Source organism: Rhinopithecus roxellana, chromosome 19 (assembly GCF_007565055.1).
Source record: "Rhinopithecus roxellana isolate Shanxi Qingling chromosome 19, ASM756505v1, whole genome shotgun sequence".
Lineage (NCBI taxonomy): Eukaryota > Metazoa > Chordata > Mammalia > Primates > Cercopithecidae > Rhinopithecus > Rhinopithecus roxellana.
This window is the reverse complement of record NC_044567.1, coordinates 45,787-67,214: the sequence shown is the minus strand read 5'-3', so window position 1 is coordinate 67,214 and position 21,428 is coordinate 45,787. Positions and strand designations below refer to the sequence as shown.

Below are 21,428 nucleotides of genomic sequence, written 5' to 3'. Positions count from 1 at the left end.
TTATAAAAAGTTCAGTGGTTGCCAGAGGCTTGAGCAGAGGGAAGGATGAATAGGTGGAGCACAGAAGATTTTTAGGGCAGTGAAAGTTTTCTGTGTGACCCTATAATGGTGGATATATGTTCTTAAGCATTTGTCAAAGCCCATAAATGGTAGAACACAAAGAGTGAATCTTAATATAAACCATGAACTGAATGATATCAATACGGGCTCATCAAGCCTAACAAATGTACCACACTAACAAGATGATAATACAGGAAGTGTGTGTACTGTGGTGTAAGGGGGATACTAGAGTGCAATATGCCTTCTGCTCCTTTTTCTGTACACCCACAACCTGTTCTAAAAATTAGGTCAATTATTTATTGATTTATTATTATTATTTTTTGAGACAGAGTCTCACTCTGTCACCCAGGCTGGAGTGCAGTGGCCGGATTTCAGCTCACTGCAAGCTCCGCCTCCTGGGTTGACGCCATTCTCCTGCCTCAGCCTCCCGAGTAGCTGGGACTACAGGCGCCCGCCACCTCGCCCAGCTAGTTTTTGTATTTTTTAGTAGAGACGGGTTTTCACCGCTTTAGCCAGGATGGTCTCGATCTCCTGACTTCGTGATCCACCCGTGTCGGCCTCCCAAAGTGCTGGGATTACAGGCTTGAGCCACTGCACCCAGCCAATTATTTATTTATTATTTATTTTTTGGAGATGGAGTCTCACTCTATCGCCCAGGCTGGAGTGCAATGGCGTGATCTCAGCTCATTGCAACCTTCACCTCCCGGGTTCAAGCCATTCTCCTGCCTCAGTCTCGCAAGTAGCTGGGATTACAGGCATCCGACACCATGCCTGTGGTCACACCATGTTTACACCAAGCTGCTGTAAACATTCACATGCAGGATTTTAGTGAATGTAAGTTTTCAAGTCATTTGTAGGGAAAGGAAAGAGAGATCAGACTGTTACTGTGTCTATATAGAAAGAAGTAGACAAACGAGACTCCATTTTGTTCTGTATTTGAGATGTTGTTAATCTGTGACCCTACCCCCAACCCTGTCCTTGCAAGAGACATGTGCTGTGGTGACTCAAGGTTAATGGATTTGGTGCTCTGCAGGATGTGCTTTGTTAAACAAGTGCCTGAAGGCAGCATGCTTGTTAAAAGTCATCACCATTCTCTTAATCTCAATTACCCAGGGACACATACACGGAAGGTCTCAGGGACCTCTGCCTAGGAAAGCTAGGTATTGTCCAAGATTTCTCCCCATGTGATAGTCTGAAATTTGGCTTCGTGGGAAGGGAAAGACCTGATCGTCCCCCAGCCTGACACTCATGAAGGGTCTGTGCTGAGGAGGATTAGTATAAGAGGAAAGAAGGCCTCTGGGCAGTTGAGATAGAGAAAGGCATCTGTCTTCTGCCCATCCCTGGGCAATGGAACGTCTTGGTGTAAAACCCGTTCTATTTACTGAGATAGGAGAAAATGCCTTAGGGCTGAAGGTGGGATGTGCTCCTGGCAATGCTGCTCTTTATGCACTGAAAATGTTAATGGAGATGTTTGCATATGCATATCAAGGCACAGCACTTTTCCTTAAACTTATTCATGTCACAGAGATCTTTATCCATATATTTTTCTGCTGACCTTCTCCCTACTATGCTCCTATTGTCTGGCCACTTTCCTTTTTTTGAGATGGTAAAGATAATGATCAATAAATACTGAGGGAACTCAGAGACCGGTGATGGTCCGGGTCCTCTGTATGCTGAGCACCCGTCCCCTGGGTCCACTTTTTCTTTCTCTATACTTTGTCTCTGTGTCTCATTTATTTTCTCAAGTCTCTCATTCCACCCAACAAGAAACGCCCACATGTATGGAGGGGCAGGCCACCCCTTCACCATTTGGGTATGTGCCTGGCTAATTTTTTGTATTTTTAGTAGAGATGGAGTTTCACCATGTTAGCCAGGATGGTCTTAATCGGCTGACCTCATGATCCACCCGTGTTGGCCTCCCAAAGTGCTCAGATTACAGGTGTGAGCCACTGCGCTCGGGCTTATTTATCTTTTTGAGACAGGGTTTAGCTCTGTCACTCAGCCTGGAGTGCAGTGGTGCAATCATAGCTCACTGCAGCCCCAACCCCCAGGGCTCAAGTAATCCTCCTGCCTTAGTCTCCTGAGTAGCTGGGACCACAGGCGTGTACCACCATGCTTGGCACATTTCTTAGACATCTGAAAAGATGCTCAACACCATATGTCACTAGGGAATTCAAATTAAAACAACGATGAGATACCATTACACATCTATTAGACTGGCTTGAATGCAAACACTGACACCACCAAATGCTGGTGAAGAAATGGAGCGACAGGAACTCTCATCTATTGCTGCTGGGAATGCAAAACGGTACGGCCACTATGGAAGGCAGTTTTGCAAGTTCCTGCCAGACTAAACATACACTTACCACATGATCTGGCAAAAAAATAAAATTTTAAAAATATATTTTATATACTTAAAAAATATATATTTACATAAATGTATATTATATATATATTTAAAATAATTTATTTTTATTTTTTGTAGAGACAGTCTCCCCACGTTGCCCAGCCTGCAGGATCTATTAGTTTTAAAAGCATTTTAAAATCTTGAACAAGAAATTATTTGAAGAGTAAAAAAATAAAATGATAGAGAGTGTTGATTGGTAAATTCCAAATGTTGTATATTACATAATTTGGATTAATTTTAAATTCCAAAAAGAGAAACTTTAAAAAATATTTTTAAAATTTCCTAATCCCAAGTCAATCCATGTTCAACACATTCAAGAGCCGATTTCAGAGGAGGAATAAGTGGTCAACAAGTTATTAGGTTTTGACTTTGTTGAGTATTTGTATTTGCGAATGGAGAATTTTTAGGTTTTGTTCCTTTCTTCTTAGGTTATTGACTAATATTTTATTAAGTCAGAGAGACAGTAAATTACAATTATCTGTCCATTTCATCTGTTATAAAGATTTCCTCCAAATTCATTTATCTAATTTTTTTGGTTTATTTAGTCGGGCACGATGGCTCACACCTGTAATCTCAACACTTTGGGAGGCTGAGGTAGGGGCTCACCTGAGGTCAGGCGTTGGAGATCAGCCTGGCCAACATGGCAAAACCCCTTACCTACTAAACGTACAAAAATGTGTTGGGCGGCAAGGTGCAGTGGCTCACTCCTGTAATCCTAGCACTTTGGGAGGCCGAGGTGGGCAGATCACCTCAGGTGGGTAGTTCGAGACCAGCCTGACCAACATGGAGAAACCCCATCTCTACTAAAAACACAAAATTCGTCAGACATGGTGGCACATGCCTGCATTCCCAGCTACTTGGGAGGCTGAGTTAGGAGAATCGTTTCAACCCAGGAGGTGGAGATTGCGGTTAGCCAAGATCTCGCCATTGCACTCCAACCTGGGCAACAACAGTGAAACTTCATCTCAAAACACAACATCAACAACAACAGCCACAACAACAAAAGAAAATTAACCAGGCATGGTGGTGCGCCTGTTGTCCCAGCTACTCGGGAGGCTGAGGCAGAATAGTCGCTTGAGCCCAGGAGGCGGGGGTTGCAGTGAGCTGAGATTGTGCCACTGCACTCCAGCCTGGGATGAAAGAAAGTTGTTTTTTTTTTTTTTAACTCATTTTTTTAACCATTTAGATATATAGGATGCTTATAGATAACCACCAAGATAAACAAATAATTACCATATCAAAGTTCTAAATTTTAAAAAATCTTTCTTTCCTTTGTTACTTTTAAGTAGCCTATTCCAGGCGGGGGGACGGTGGCTCAGGCCTGCATTCCTAGCACTTTGGGAGGCCGAGGCGGGCAGATGACGAGGCCAAGAGATGGAGACTATCCTGGCCAACATAGTGAAACCACGTCTCCACTAAAAATAAAAAAATTACCTGGGCGTGGTGACGGGCGCCTGTATAGTCCCAGCTACTCTGGAGGCTGAGGCAAGAGAATGGCTTGAACCAGAGAGTCCCAGGTTGCAATGAGCTGAGATCGCGCCACTGCACTCCAGCCTGTCGACAGGGGGAGACGCCTCAAAAAAAAAAAAAAAAAAAGAAAGAAAGAAAAAAAAAAAAAAAGAAGCCTATTCCAAAAGAAAAATAATGAAAGTATTTATTTCTTGGGATGTTTCCCGGGTCAGGTTCCACCCAGATTCGCCTCCTACTGGCCCTGAGAATGCACTGACTCCACCCTTGGCCTCAGGTCACTGGCGGAGCCTTTGGCCCCTATGCGCATGCCTACTCCGAGGTCAGGTGGCTACTCCCGGAAGTCTCCAGGGCTCCGGCGGTGGGCTGGGTGCGTGTTCCTCATGGTCACCGGCGTATTTCTTGTAGGCTTTTAGGACTCTGGACTTCACTTCTCACAGGTGCCTGCGGCCCTGACTGTTCCATCTTGGACTACATATTCCACGGGCGACGGAGAAATCTTGGACCTCTGGCTCCATCTCCCGGACCTCTGGCTCTGTCTTCCCGACCTCTGCGCTGCCCCTGACCTGGTCCCACCTGAGGAAGAAGGCGGTGCGGGTCTCTGCGGGCGCTTCTGCCGTCCCAGCCCGCAATCTACGTGGGACCCTGCGTGGCGGTGAGAGTGGAGGCCTTGGACGGGGGCTGAGCTTTTCTCCCGCCTCCTCAGGCCCGGGGGTGTTAGAGCTGCGGAGAAGGGGGCTCATCTCTAGGGAGACAGGTGGGGAACGTCTCCTTTGTGATGTTGGGACTGAGAAGGGTGCGTGAGTTTCTTGTGTGACTGGGACATAGAGTGAGTGTCCTTTGCAAAGCCTGCTTTGCTGTAGCTCTGTGGTGTCACTGACCGTGGGTCCAGAGTCTCAGTTTCCCTGTCTCCTCTGAGCCTAGTATGACTGCCACAGAGAAATGATGGAAGCGGGAAATCAGATAATGAGCTTTAGATGAAGTTTCCCAGTGAGAAGAAACAGATAGGATGGGAAGCTTAGAGCAGGAATTGCCCTAAAAGCGATGTGATAGACTCTGTTAAGAAAAAAATGTTCAGTCACACTTGTTAAAGCATGCAAAGGAAGACTTGATTCAGGATCATCGTGATAGATATTGAAAGCACAGCAGTGAGATTTTGCAGTGGGTACAAGAGATTGGGTTCAACTCTGAATTCAGCATGAACGAGTGAGAATTTATAGTCAAGGAGCAGGTTAGGGATCACCGGATGACAAAATACTAAGGAAATGTCTGGGATAAGTAGGGTACTGGCTAAATGCACCTGTTGGGATTCTTTTTGGCGAGAACTGGGTGATAAGACATCATCACTTGGGGATGGTGGGGGATGAAGATAGGGGGGCAGAGGATTCCTGCTAAACTGGCTTAGAAGGGGTCTTTGCTATTTTTGGTTTTTACAGTGAAGTGGACAAATGGGCCCAGGAGAAGGTGTAAGAGCCTGAGTAAAGTTTGGTCAGGCAGAGTTTGTGTAGGCGTCCTTCCTAGAAGGCTTGTACACTCTGCCCCCATCTCCCGATTCTTGGAGTTTCATTTCCGTGTTTAAGATACCGGCCTTCTTGAATTCTGACCCCAGGAACCTGCAGTGAAGGATGATTACAGATTCCACCCACCATATTCCTTCTGGTTATGTGTATGAAATTATGCACCTGTAGCCTTGGAGTGAGAAACAAACACTATTTTAAGGTGTTTTTGATCATTCCGTTTTGGACTTCTTTAGATCAAAAGCAACAGGAGTATGAAGTCAGTTATGATGTGTCCTTGCAAATGAAGGAAGTGAGCCTGAGTGTAAGTGTTTCTGAAATCGGAATTCTTAGTCATTGGAATTCTTAGTCATTGGGTCCATTGTCTGTTTTTATGGGTATACAGGGCACAACAATCCCCCTGAAGCTCTATATACATGTTTGCTCATTTGCATTTTTCCAAGGTTCCATCATCCAAATAATTTAGACTTGAACTTTAGATCTGGAATCAGAGGTTTATACCTTTGAATGGTTTTGCAGAAAACTAGTGATCAAGATTATGAGAAAAGTTAAGAAAATCATACAACATCGGTGGGATTGGACATTATATTGATAATAAAATATATGTTTTTAAAGAATTTGTGAATAGCTGCATACCAGGTATCAGAAAAACAAAACATAATAAGAATTTGTCATTCATGGAAAAATGCCTATGATCTCACTTTCAATAGGATTCATAGTTGTAGGTCGCAGTTCTCAAAAACCATCTATGCAGTCCATTTTTTAAAAATGGAAGTTCACAAAACCTTTTGCAAGCATTGAATCTAATATGACCATTTAACTTGTTTTTCAGAAATGAATAGAAGGGGCGAGGCCATTTTTATTGAAGTTCTAATATATGTGCAAAATCATGTGGTCTGTTTTCTGTATCTTTTCTCATTAAATGTGCAAAGGCCATTTCTGTGTTAATTAAGGGAAGAATCTTTATAGTGAAATGTTTCTAATTATGTAGAAGTGGTGCAGGTAAAGTTGATTCAAGAAAACACAATGTTACATGGTTCTGTCACATTGATTTTTTTAAATTCTAGGCCTAGTATTTAGGTTTCTTTTAATGACAAAAATGTACCCTGGCCCCATAATGATAGTTTTGAAAGTTTAATACTTTGAAATGTGTTGCTATTCTATTTGTAAGGATGGAATTAAGGCAGGCTCATTGCAAATATGTCATTACCTAAGGAAGTTATGAAGAAGACAGAATAACCCCAAGTCCCCCCTGCCCAGAGAAAATCACTTAAAAAATGTTGGTGTATGTGTTTCTGATTTTCATGTATGAGCATTTGTGTGTAGTTTTGTCATTGCAGAAGAGAATTAATAGAGACACAAAGACTCCAACTGTTAGTTTGAAAATGGAATTTACCTTAATTGTTGCTGTTAAACCAAAATTATGGTATGATATTGCTTTGGACTGAGCTTCTGCACTAGGCTTCAACAGACCAGACCAAACCAAAATGAAGTCACTCATGCTAAATGCCACATTATCACACTGAAATTTTAAGGGGGCAGATAAATCTCAAAAGAAACCTGTTTTTCCTGAAAACAGGAGATTCCAGTCTAAATAACTTGATGTTCACCAATCCTTATTTTTATTTTTATTAAAAAAATTTTTTAAGTGTTCCTCTCACCTCAGCCTGCCATGCAGCTGGGACTACAGACATGTGTCACCAGGCCTCAGTTCTTTTTTCTCTAGTTCTGTTATTTGTTCGTATCTTACACAAAATCCACTGTGTTGCAGAAGGGCTCTCATTCTGTTTTATACAATGGAGGCTGCCTCATTTGTGAATCCCAAATAAAAGCTCATGAGATCTATAAGTCAATTTATTGTAACTTTGTCTTTTGACATGGGTTTCCATGTATCTGTGCATCTTAGGAGGAGAGGGAAGTACCAGGGACCACCTGAGGTGAAAAACAGTCACGTATTTACACCTTTTCGATATTGAAAACGTCATCTAACACTCAAGAGGGCACATATTAGGAAGTAAGATATCCTCCCAGAGTTAATATTTTATGCTGGGCTCATGTCTGTAAAATCCCAGCTCTTTGGGAGGCTGAGGTGAGTGGATAGCTTGAGCCCAGGAGTTTGAGACCAGCCTGGGAAACATGGCGAAACCCCGTCTCTATAAAAAATACAAAAATTAGCTGGGTGTGGGAGTGCTTGCCTATAGTCCCAGCAACTTAGGGGGCTGGGGTGGGCGGATCGCTTGAGCCCAGGAGGAGGCACAGGCTGCAGTAAACTGTATTTGCGCCACTGCACTCCAGCTTCAGCCACAAAGTGAGACCCTGTCTCAAAAAAAAAAAAAAAAAAAGAATAATTTAGAGATGCAAGATTACTTCAGAGAAAGAGAGCAGTAATGTATGATTTCCAGGTGTATTGCAAGTATGAATAATATTTCCAAAGATAGCTTAAATACTGTAAAACATAGGTATAGTAATATTTACAAGTATTTACATAAATGCCCATTTTTGCAGAAAAATAAGGTCCACTATCATTAATTTAGCACTGTATTGGATCCTGTGCATTGAACATGTATATGAGGCTGTAGGGTGTTTTCCTTGTTTTCTGTAACATCCAGGGAGTAAGGAAAGGGGCATTTTCTCCTTAAGTATCTGAAAATCTTTTTTGCTGTTGTTTTTAAAGCTAAAGGTTTTTTTTTTTTTTTGGAAGATCAATATTTTCTCATAGGTGAGCCTTGAAATTTGTAAAATTGGAATTATAAGAAAGAGAAAGCTACAAAACGCAAACTGTAAGTAAAACAAGAAACAACAGAATTAAGTTCCTTTTATAATAGTAGATGAATGGACAGGTGGACATTTTTATCTTCAGTGATGAGACATTATTATGCTAGCTATCATGTACTTGTTTCTATGGATTATCTTGATTAATCTTCAGAACTGATGTGTAGTGAGATGGGGAAACAGAGGCACCAAGCTGTTAACATCTCACAATGCAGAGCTCAGTATCACTTCCTTAGAGGCCGACAAGACAGCCTGTTTCCTTAATTTTACCAGGATACCACTTAATTTATGCATAGATTTTTATACCTTTTTTTTTTTTTTTTAGGAGACAAGGTCTTGCTCTGTTGCCTAGGCTGCAGTACAGTGGTGTGAACACTGCTTACTGCAGCCTCAACCCCCTGGGTTCAAGCAATCCTCGTGCCTCAGCCTTCCAAAGTGTCGGGATTAAAAACCTGAACCACCACACCTGGCCTAAGCCTGTCTTCTTTACTGAGTAATTCATCCTTGATAGTATTTTTCATCGATTATATAATTTAACATCAATCTTATTAGTAATGGCATAAGGTTGGGTGCGGTGCCTCACACCTGTATTCCCAGCACTTTAGGAGGCCGAGGTAGGTGGATCACCTGAGGTCCAGAGTTCGAGATCAGCCTGACCAACATGGAGAAACCCCATCTCTACTAAAAATACAAAATTAGCCGGGTGTGGTGGCACATGCCTGTAATCGCAGCTACTCGGGAGACTGAGGCCGAGCATTGCTTGAACCCGGGAGATGGAGCTTACAGTGAGCTGAGATTGTGTCACTGCACCCCACCATGGGGGTAAGAGTGAGACTCGTCTAAAAAAAAATTAAAAAGTTCCTAGAAGCAAGTTTAGTTTTATGGGGCTGGGCATGGTGTCTCATGCCTGTAATCCTAGCACTTTGGGAGGCCTATGTGGAAGGATCCCTTGAGCCCAGGAATTCAAGACTAACCTGTGTAACATAGTGAGACCCCATCTCTCAGAAAAAAAGAAAGAATCAGACTATACTATTAAGTGCTTCTGCTCTGCCATACCTGCAAATTGTAGTATTGAGGGTGGGACGATCACAGAAGAGAAGAGTTGCTTCCTTTAAAATATTCATAATCTATCACATCTAAATAGGAGTAAGTTGAAGGCAGTGTGTGATAGAACCTACTTGAAGAGATTTAGGTGACCTACCTGGTGATGTCACATAAAACAGACATCAGTCTGACTATAGCGATAGTCAGGCTGTGGACAAATTTGACTGAGTCTATGGGATCTGCATGGTGATAAACAGATTTTATAGTCTATCTTTTATATCTTGTAGTTGTCACTCTAATGATATTGGATGGAAAACAAAATTAATTGCAGAGGGAAATTCAGCTGGTGTCTGGAGGAAATCCTGACCAACCTGTCAGGTTTAGAAACAAAATAAACCCTTCTGTCAAGATCTGGAATAAAACTATATTGAGACCATCATCAATTCATAGAGGAGATGACTCAGGGCCTATTCCCCATACTGTTGGAGACACAGTTCCAGCACCCCTGAGAACAAGTGACAAAATGAGTTGAGGTTTTGGGATCCAAAGGAACCCACAGAAGATAAGCCATTCAGTAAAATGAGTTTAAATTTAGAGTAAAAAAGAGTTTTTGAAATCCTCACCTTAAATTTTGAAAGAAACACCTGAAGTAACTTCAAACAAACATACATATTTCAAGTTACTATGTCCATGGTTACAAAATTATGAAGGAAATGTTAATCAGGAAAGACCAACATCCAATTTAAAATCTAAGAAATGCTGATTATTAACCTCTGATTATGGAGAAGTTGCTAAGCAGAGGCTTATTTTACTTCTCCTTTAGCTTTACTTAGTTGTTTCATTTGTTTCATGTATTGACTGAAAACTGAATATATAGCAATTTATTTAGTTATGTAAATTTTTTTAAATTTAGAGATGGGATGTCACTATGTTGCTCAGGATGGTCTCAAAATCCTTGATTCAAGCAATCCTCCTACTTTGGGCTCTCAAAGTGCTGGGATTACAGGTAGGAGCCACTGTGCCTGGCTGACAGTGATATATGTATAATAAGCAAAATTAAAACCAAACAAAAACTGTAAACACTGTTATAACACGGTCATATAATTTCCAGACTTTTTCTGTCTCCTGTTTGATGATTATCTGTTTGTCATTCTTCTCTCTGTATGAATGTATGTATAGTCATATATCTTACAAAAATAAGTGTATCGGTCAGTCTGATTTTTTCCATTGACATTAGTTTAGAATATTGTCCATGTCCTTAAATACTTTTATGAACTTCACATTTAATGACTCCTTTGCATTCTAGGGCAGTGATAGTCTATTCTATATTTACCTAGGAATTTGCAGGAGGAAATTCGCAGCCATCTGGAGGATATCCTGACCAACCTGCCAGGTTTAGAAACAAAATAAACCCTTTTGTCAAGATCCGAAATAAAACTGTATTGGAAAAAATAGGAATCTTTGCTAGGGTCACAATACTGAGCACTTGCCATCCAACTCCTCTATCTTGACCAATTTTGCCCAGTCTCAAGACTAAAAAGAGATTCTGGTGTGGATCATGTGCTCTGTCTTTGGCCTTGAAGATGGGAAGGGAAGTAGGTGCATCTGCTCAGTGTAGGACAGAGCTCCCTCGTCTTAGGTCCACATCTGCCTCAGAATAGTGCATTGGCCAGAACATTTCCACTGAATTCTCTGGGTTTGGCTTCAGTGATGACATGTTTCTGTTCTGTGACTCTGTATAGGTGAGAAATCTGGGAATTTGGGGAAGAAATTAGCTATTCCAGAATTCTAAACTTCCCAAATTGTATGTGATGGGAGGCGGTTTGGAACCTAGAATGGCAGCACAGGACAATACTGTTACACTGAGTCCTTTGGGGGACACTGAAGTCCTGTGGGGAGCATTAAAGATCTCAAGATATTCTCTTCTTTCAGGTCTGGGTTCTCCCAAATCTACTTCTCTGGTAGAGAAACCTGAGCACTGATTGGCTCTTGCTTGTCTAAAACAATGACCTGAGTGAGTCAATACTTCTCTTCATGTTGATGTGTATGTTATTTTTTAGGCCATGTAAGTCTTGTCATCATCTTCCCTAAAGATATTTACCATGAGAGAGTGCTCAGTTAACCAGTTCCTCAGTTCTTGCTCTTCCTGTCAAATGTGTGCCATTTCACCTGGCATCCTCCCTCTGTGGGCCACTGTAAATTCACTAGCACTCCTGTCATTATTGACCAAATTACTCAATGTCCTCTACGTGCCCATTTTTCTATTTTGGGCTTTGATATGTGGGAAAGCAGTCAAGTTCTTTGATGTACAGATATACACATTTCAGTTCAGTTTTGTCATTTGTTTAGGCCAAGGCAGTGGTTCCATTTGACCATTCATGAGAAGTCTTTGAAATTTTCCAGATACCTGAGTTTTTCAGCTCGGTAAAGTGAAAAATGGCATTGAAGGATCTAAACCTTCATGTAGGGTAAAATCACATGCTTTGTGTGAATTAGTCTGTTGGATTGAAACTTATAAACACAGAGGTCATGGATTTGGATAGAAAACCCTGAAAAATAAACACTATAAAATAATGATGTTACGTGCCCAAGAATCCTTTTGTTTTGTCAAAAGAAAGAAAAATGCTTATGGTAAGATTTGACATAATGAAATACATGATGCTTAAAGTCATTATTAATTTTATGAATAGTTTTCTTTTTTTTTTTTTTTTGAGACGGAGTCTCACTCTGTTGCTCAGGCTGGAGTGCAGTGGCACTATCTCAGTTCACTGCAAGCTCCCTCTCCCCGGTTCACACCATTCTCCTGCCTCAGCCTCCCAAGTAGCTGGGACTACAGGCACCCGCCACCTCCCCCAGCTAGTTTTTTGTAATTTGTTTTAGTAGAGACAGGGTTTCACCATGTTAGCCAGGATGGTTTCGATCTTCTGACCTCGTGATCCGCCCACCTCAGCCTCCCAAAGTGCTGGGATTACAGGCTTGAGCCACCGCGCCCGGCCTTGTGAATAGTTTTCTAAAATTGAGACCGTATACCATATTTTAGATAAAATGTCTCATGATTAAATTTTTAAATTCCTTCCAAGTGAAAATATTCTCAATTAGCACACATTCATTGAGAATTTATGAGGCAGATACCTCTTGGTTATTACATATTTAATAAGGATTTAACAGAAGAGCTTTATTAATTTTGTCATTTTCAAAAGGGTCAGATATTTAAGAAGTGTCCCAAAGCAGGCAGAAAGTTTTTTCTGTGTTGTAGTCTTCCGCAAAAATACGTAGACATTCTGCTGAATTCCCCTCCCCTGATAGCACAGATTTCTAGTCTATGCACTGGTTATATTGCCCTTCTGCTGCAATACAGTCTTTCATTTTCTAAGTCTTTTCTTTAATTTCCCCAGTAATATGTGGGTTTGCTGTTTCAGGAATTCCTAATGTTCAGGGATGTGGCCCTAGACTTCTCCCATCAGGAGTGGGAATACCTTGACCTGTTTCAGAAGACCTTGTACCAGGAGGTGATGGTGAAGAACTATGGTAACTTGGTCCTCACTGGATGTGTTTATCATCTGTAGGATGTGTGCTTTTTCCATTATGATTTTCAGGGCTGCCTTTCAAGAAACTAGCCTGCCTTCCTTCCTTCCTTCCTTCCTTCCTTCCTTCCTTCCTTCCTTCCTTCCTTCCTTCCTTCCTTCCTTCCTTCCTTCCTTCCTTCCTTCCTCCTTCCTTCCTTCCTTCTCTCACTCTCTCTCTTCTTTCTTTTGTTTAGAGATGGGGGTCTCATTATGTTGCCCAGGTTGGTCTCAAAAAACTAGGCTCAAGCAGTCCACTCACCTTATCCTCCCAGAGTACTGGCTTTGTTTCCCTTGTGTTTATTGAAGTGATTTGAGCTTTATTGAGTCAGGAATGGCAGCACCATTAAACACTTTCATTGGTCATAAAGTTCCTTTCTCAGTGAGGAGGCTTGTGATGTGGAGAAGAAATGAGTATTTCAGTGTGAGACAGCCAGTGAACTGTGTGTTTCTTTCAGTACCTACTCACCATGTTATTTTTCTTCTCTTTCCCTCCCAGCTGAGGGACAAGCACTGTCCTTCCAGGATGCCATCATTTTACATAGATTTTGGATTAAAATCCACATATTGCAATCCACAATTGCACATAGATTCGTATATATGGCCCAATTCCCTAAAATACGCTTGTTTGTATATATGGCAAATACTTGAATACTCTCTGCCTGGGGCCATGCTTGACACAATCAGTGTGGTGATACTGAGTAATGTTTCTGTCATTATGAGATTTGAGTATGTTAAGGAAGACATAAAATTCACATGAAAACAAACAGATAAATCACATCAGGCATGAAATACAAAGGTCAGTAAACAAAAATAGGCACCTTCACACATGTAGGGTGTTCAGGGATTCTTTTCTCTGTAGATAACATTTGTCCAGAGACGTAGAGGCCTTAGGTCATTGAACTGTTTGAGGAAAGGCATTCCAACAAGAGTGAACAACACATGCACAGGCCCTAAATGGGGAATAGGGTTTGTGTGTTTGAGGAGCAGCTGTTAGAGCAGAGCAGAGTTAGTGAGGGGTGATTTATAGGCTAAGAAGTCAATATGTTAGGAAGAATCAAGTCCTATATGATTTTTTTGTTTCATTGTTAAGAATTAGGATTGTCTGTGAAATGTAATTAGTTGCCATTAACTGATGATGTAGAACTTTTATTAATTTTTGAAAGATATAAACCTTTTAATTAAAGTTTAGACATATGCAAAATCCAGATTAAACCAATAAGATGGATCAGTTACTGACTTTCATGTCCTTTTGGCATATTTCTTTCCTTTTGTTTTTAAAAATACTCCTGAAGACTCATGGGTTGAATTCTTCTTCCTTTTGACTTTGCTATTCTGAACTTAACGTTTTCATTTTCATTGTAGTCTTCAAGTCTAACACTTCAGTTTTTAGTTTTTGTAATTCTGAATTCTGTTCTATCACTTCTCAAAGTATTTTATTGTTTTGTAGCATATTTTTAAGTAGTGTGGTATACTTTTTTTCTGTATTGAGGCATTTGTTTGATGTGTATTTGAATTGTCTCTATGTCTGTCATTCACTATTTTCTTTTTTCTTATACTCTCTTGGATGGGGTTTGAACTTGCATCTCTTTTTTGGACATTTATATCTCAGATTAGTTTTTCTCAACCTTGGGCAAGGTGTTGTAGTTCTGGGTATTATTTCTAAGTTTGTGATTTCAGCATGCTCTATTATCTTGTTTTGTTGTATTCACATTATCATGGTTGAGAGGTGAATGGAGGTATAGAGCACAGTTCTGTGTAGTGTTGTAATTGAATTGATATTAATCCAGTTTAAAGTTGTTACAAATTATGATGTTACTTAATTCCCAGGGAATTCAGAAAGAAAATAACTGAAAAAATATATATTGAGTAAAAAATCAACAAGGGAATTGAAAAGCTATCCTGGAAAATATCTATTTAATAGCAAATTATGCAGTAATAGAAGAATAGAGGAATAAAGGAGATGTAAGACATATAGAAAATAGCAGAATGTCAGCCATACTGTACTATATGATTGCATGTATAGAGGTGGCTAGAGCAGTCAGATTCATAGACAGAAAGTACAATGGTGATTGCAAGTGGCTGGGTGTACAGGAGATGGGGAGACACTATTCAATGGGCACAAGGTTTCTTTAATCAAGATAAATAAGCTCTTGAGACCTGCTGTACCACATTTTCCCAATAGTCAAAAAATTAAGTGTTGTATACTTAAAAATGTAAGTGGCTAGATACCATCTTAAGTGTCCCTACTATAATTTAAAAAAACAAACTCACCAGAAAAAATTTTGAATAAGTAGAAATATTAAAAGCTGTTGTTCATCCCAGGGATTACCTCATGGCTTTCAGTTTTCCCCTTGAATTTTCTGTAAACCACAATTTGTCTGAACTTCAAAAACTGTTCCTGTAAAATGTTCCATGAAATAAAAAAATAAAAGGGATTTTTTTCACCCTCAAAAACAATAACAGTGGCAGGGCATGGTGGCTCAGGCCTGTAATCCCAGCACTTTGGAAGGCTGAGCCTGGCAGATCACCTGAGGTCAGGAGTTTGAGACCAGCCTGGCAAACATGGTAAAACCCCGTCTCTACTAAAAATACTAAAAATTTAGCCAGGCATGGTGGCACATGCCTGTAATCCCAGCTACTTGGGAGGCTGAGGTAGGAGAATCAGTTGAACCTGTGAGACAGAAGTTGTAGTGAGCTGAGATCGTGCCATTGCACTCCAGCCTGGGTAAGAAGAATGGAACTCCATCTCAAAAAAAAAAAAAAAAAAAAAACCAGTAACAGAGAGATATTTGGGAATTTTTTAATAGGTGGAAAGTAAACAACACAAGCCTAAACATTCAGAGGGACAGAGAAGAAATGAAAAGGAAAATTAGATAATACTTTGTATAGGATAAACAAACAAAACATACTAAAATTTATGGCATATAGCTAAAACAGTGCTAAGACAGAATTTATAGCCATAAATGCCCATATTGAGAAAGAGCAGGCCGGGCGCGTTGGCTCAAGCCTGTAATCCCAGCACTTTGGGAGGCCGAGACGGGTGGATCACGAGGTCAGGAGATCAAGACCATCCTGGCTAACATGGTGAAACCCCGTCTCTACTAAAAATACAAAAAGCTAGCCGGGCGACCTGGCGGGCGCCTGTAGTCCCAGCTACTCGGGAGGCTGAGGCAGGAGAATGGCGTGAACCCGGGAGGCGGAGCTTGCAGTGAGCTGAGATCCGGCCACTGCACTCCAGCCTGGGCGACAGAGCGAGACTCCGTCTCAAAAAAAAAAAAAAAAAAAAAAAAAAAAGAATCTGATACTAACCTACAATATGGAACAATTCCTTTACATTATATCCTATGGTTTAATAGTTACTTGGTTTTGCCTTTAAGCCGCATTGAGGATCTTCTTGGTCACCACAGGTGTACCCTGGTTTTTAATTTTTTTCTTTTATTCGTTTAGTTTTCTATGTGTATATATATGTATATATATTACATATAAAGAATATATATTATTTTAAAGTGACTCAAATAGTTTTCTAACTAGGAAAAAGTGACATTTTCTTTAGCAAAATCCACATTTGTGTTTTATAAACTTCACCAAAAACACATTTTACACTCCTGCTATTTTAACTTTGAATAACTGAAATTTCCAGGATAAAAAACTGAGATTTTAATTTAACATTGGCTTTAAGATTTTAAACTATTGAGGAGAATTTTAAGATTAAATTTACCAGATTAATCTTACCAAAGGTTACTGAAGTCATGTGAATTAAAAAGCATCTGAGCTAGCTTCTATCAGTCTGATTGGCCCTTTCTTTAGGTTGATTGATTCATGCTCTTTCATGCAGTTTAATAGTGAAATATCACTTCGCAGTGACACATATAAACAAGTGCATAAGACCCAAAAGATATTTCATTTTCCTGTTTTCAAAAATTATCTCATTTACTTTAGACTATTATTTAAAAAGTTACAGCAAATGCTAAAGAGGAGAGTTACCATCCAAGGCCTTCTTAAAAGAGGGAAGATGAAGCAGCTGGGTACAGCTTCTGAGATAGCAATTTGAATAATTTCAAAAAGAAATAGATTATAGAATTTAAAAATAAAAACTACATGTATTAACAATATTTTTAAAGAAATTGTGTTTTATCCAATTATTTAGTTTTGTGTATTTTTAATATCAATGTTCAATTTCTAGAAGAACTTTATTATATTTTATTTATTTATTTATTTATTTATTTATTTATTTATTTATATTTTTGAGATGCAGTCTCGCTCTGTCGCCTAGGCTGGAGTGCAGTGGCACCATCTCCACTCACTGCAAGCTCCACCTCCTTGGTTCATGCCATTCTTCTGCCTCAGGCTCCCAATTAGCTGGGAATACAGGTACCCACCACCACGCCCAACTAATTGTTTTGTATTTTTAGTAGAGATGGGTTTCACTGTGTTAGCTAGGATGGTTTCAATCTTCTGACCTTGTGATCTGCCCACCTCGCCTCCCAAATTACTGGGATTACAGGCGTGAGCCATGCGCCTGGCCTGTTTTTTCTTATTTGTAGTTAATTAATCACATATTTTAAAAAATTCTTTTTTTTTTCTGTTTTCTACTAACCTTGATATGATTTAAGCCATTCAGAAAATGCTTGGATTTTCTGGCTTAAAAAAGAAATATTTATCTTTCTTGAACAACCTCGTCATTTTATTTTAGGAAAAAAATTTATCATCCAAGACTCTCATATAAATTTACCTTTGTTTAAGCCTTCTTACAAAAAAAATACTTTTTGTTTTTTAACATTGCTCTCATTTCCTGGTTCCTTTTAAGCCTTGATTTATATAAAACATTTAAAGAAGTTTTGAATTAGACCAAAATTTGTTACTAAGAACACATTAGTAACAAGAATGTTACTTAACATTAGTAAAACAAGAAAGATTTACTAATACATGTACTGTTTAAATTAGAAAATACCTAGAAATTTCAGACATTTAATAAAATATTTAACATAAGTTTAGATCCTAAATTATGACAAATTTGTTTCTAAATATTTATTTCATTTCATTTACCTAGTGTATTAGTGCATTTTCACACTGCTGATAAAGACATACCCAAGACTGGGCAATTTACAAAAGAAAGAGGGTTATTAAACTTACAGTTTCACATGGCTTGGGAGGCTTCACAATCATGACAGAAGGCAAGAGCAGCAAGTCACTTGTTACATTGATGGCAACAGGCAAAAAGGGCTTGTGTAGGAAAATTGCCCCTTATAATAATCATCACATCTCGTGAGACTTACTGTCACGAGAATAGCAGGGGAAAGACCTGCCTACATGATTCAATTACATCCCAGTTGTTCCCTCCCACAACACATGGAGATTCAAGATGAGATTTGGGTGGGGACACAACCAAACCATATCACATTGTTATTTTAATAGTTTAGCTAGATTATTCATAAAAACTGTGGTAGTCACCATTTAAAGTTATTTTTCTCTCAACCATTTTTAAAGCCTGTGAATTTGTAATCCCAGCACTTTGGGGGGCTGAGGCAGGTCAGTCACTTGAGGCCTGAAGTTTGAGACCAGCCTGGCCAACATGGTGAAACCCTGTCTCTACTAAACGTAGAAAAATTAGCCAGCTGTGGTGGCACACACCTGTAATCTCAGTACTTGGGAGGCTGAAGAATGAGAATCACTTGAACCTGGGAGGCAGGGGTTGCAGTTAGTTGAGTTCATGCCACTGCACTCCAGCCTGGGCAACAGATAGAGACTCGGTCTCAAAACAAACCAAAAAAAATAGGAAAAAAGAAAAAGATTAAATATACGTTTATATGTTTTCAAAATATTCAAGATTTGACTTTTTAGCAATAATGATATTAATGTCTTATGTATTTTAAAATTATACAAGGAAAGATCATTCTGATTTTGGCTGGCTTTACAGTTTTATAACCTTTATGCCAAATTTTAACATCTTATATAGTATTTCACAGGGATAAGTATGAAATGGCTTAATCAATAAATACAACAATGTATGCTGCCAATTCTTGACATTTCTAATATTGATTTACCAATAATTTTAAAGCTAGTTTACTTATTGAAGGTTTTGCTTAAGTCTTGTGAACTTGAAAAGCATTTGGGCTTCTTATTAAATTTATGAGTACTCTTTAAGTTTAAGCCAAGTTTGGTGCTTTGTGGCCAGAAATACAAAAAAAGTGCACATACACATACACACACACATACACACTCATACAAAGATTAGTAGCCTCTAGTTTTTACTTCAGAACTCTAGCAATGAGATGTTAATACAAACTCATTGCTTAGCAAAAACAATAACAGAAAAAGTTGGATGAAAACGGTACATTTTTATCTCAGTAGTTTCCTTTGATAGTAAACTCTAGTTTACTTTAGACATTAGTAGTCTAAAGTGAAGTCTTAAAGCAGACTATTAATAGCCTAAAAACAGACTTAAACCAGGCAGAAAAAAAGCAGAGAAATAGAGAACTTAATAGCTGCAGGTGGACGTTTGAGCTCTGAATTTTCCTTGATGTAATTTGCTTGTCAGTTTAAAACGTGCATAAGATCATAGCTGATGTGTAGCAATCTGGAGTTTGAGAAAACCTGACGTGCCCTTCCATTTACACAACCACTTGAAGTGGAGGCACCATAAATCCAAACGGGGTGCCCAAGACAGGTTGTTCTCCTTGTCTTTCTTTATTCTTACATAATTTGTATTCCACATTTTTTCTTAAAAGGAGGAACTGGGCTGTGGCCTAGGATTTAGTGGAGTGGATCAAAATGTACTGATTGTGGATGGGACTCCACAGTGTGTGACCACTGAGTGATTTCTGCCCTCTTACATGCCTCAGCTTCTCTCTCTGAAGGTCTATCACCTGCAAAAGAGCTCACAGTGTGGAGTGACCAGCTCCTGTATGTGTTTCCTGGATGAAACTTTTAAAATCAAATTGTTGAGAGTTCCCTTAGGGCCATGGCAGCATTGCAGGGCATCAACACCCTAGACGCTCCCAATCAGCCCTCCGTCACCCAAAGATACCATTCAGGGGAGAGAATCAATATGCCTTTTCTCTTTAGACCTGAGGAAACTCAGTCTCCCATTTATCTATAAAATTAACAGTCCAGTTTCTCACCCAAATGGACAGACAAGCCAATTAAGATTAATTTGAAGAGGAAAGGCAATGAAGAAGACTCTTTAGAATGCATCTCTGAACTAGAATTAGGATCCTAAACAAACAACTTCCAAGGGAAAAAATATATATGTTCCTCCTTTAAGAAAAACTGTGGAAAACAAATTAAGAATAAAGAAAGACAAGGAGAACAACCTCTCTTGGGCATCCTATTAGGATTCATGGGGCCTCACTTACAAGTGGTTGTGTAAATGGAAGGGCACGCCGGGTTTTCTAATACTACAAATTGTTACACATCAGGTATGATCTTATGCATGTTCTAAACTGACAAGCAAATTACATCAAGGAAAATTCAGAGCTCAAAGGTCAACCTGCAACTAATAAGTTCTCTATTTCTCTGCTTTTTTTCTGCCTGCTTTAAGTCTGCTTTTAGACTATTAATAGTACACACACACACACACACACACACACACACACACACACACAGAGCTAAGACCACTTCCTGTATACAGTCCTAAGTCACCCCTAACTTTTTAACTCTCATCTGCCGTTACACTTGCTAAGGTCAAATCCTCTCACAATACAAGGTAATCTCTAGAACCCCCAAAAATAAAATGGTAAGATAATGGGATACTGAAAATAGAGATTTAGACCTAAGAAGAATCTGCCCATGGCTCTTGAAACTCCACAAAGAAAAGAGAGCATTTCAAAAAGGGGTGAGTGGCATCTTGAGGGGTTCAAGTCATTAGAAGCCTGCTATAGATATTTTTCTTGGTACCAAAGATTGAAAAGGAGAAGGAGGAATAGGGGACAGAAAAGTAAAACAAGAAGCAAACACAGAAACCAAGTGCAGGGCTTTTTCTTTCTTTATTTTTTCAGCTGTGAGGAATTTTAGACAATTCAGAGGCCGGTAGAGTTGGTCGAATCAGTTGGGAGAGAGACTGGAATAATAATAAGGAAAGCCAACAATATGATCACAGAATGCTCTAACGGAAAGAGGAAATTAAGACCAGCTGGTTGTCAGTTGCACCGTTTAGTCATTAAGGAGAATTTACAAAACAAATGAAACCCAACTCAGCTACTTACCTAGGAATGGGGCCCTGGCTGAAGACTGCTCTCTGCCATTTTAGAAGCAGGAAGAAACTCAAACTCACCTTTTCTATTGGAGGTGAGCTAAAACTCCAGAAAGGAGTTACCTGCCTTTTATCAGTATGGAAGCAGGACAACTTGCCCTCACTGTCGAAAGCAAGCAAAACTCCATAAAAGAAGTTGTACAGGAAAACAAACTTTAGATGTCAACCAAATTTGGGTATATTAGGGATTCTCTTGAGGGAGGAGACCCCCAGGTCTCAGCAAATTGTCTCATTGGTTTGAGCCATAAGGATAGATGAAGTTGGTATCAAGCACTGACAGGAGATTTGTCAAAATCAGGGGCACCTCCACTCAGAATCCCTGTGGTTACTAATTGTGAACCCAA

General features: G+C 39.6%; 1 long non-coding RNA gene across 2 annotated transcripts; it reads left to right on the top strand.

Moving 5' to 3' along the window:
* The first annotated feature begins 4,316 nt into the window (after positions 1-4,316).
* Positions 4,317-20,903, top strand: LOC115894893. 2 transcript variants are annotated; one of them, XR_004055126.1, is made up of 3 exons: positions 4,317-4,525; positions 12,687-12,795; positions 20,831-20,903. It is a non-coding gene; the product is annotated as an uncharacterized LOC115894893 (long non-coding RNA). The 2 variants fall into 2 exon arrangements; XR_004055125.1 differs by having other exon boundaries at positions 4,317-4,589.
* The last annotated feature ends 525 nt before the right edge of the window (positions 20,904-21,428 follow it).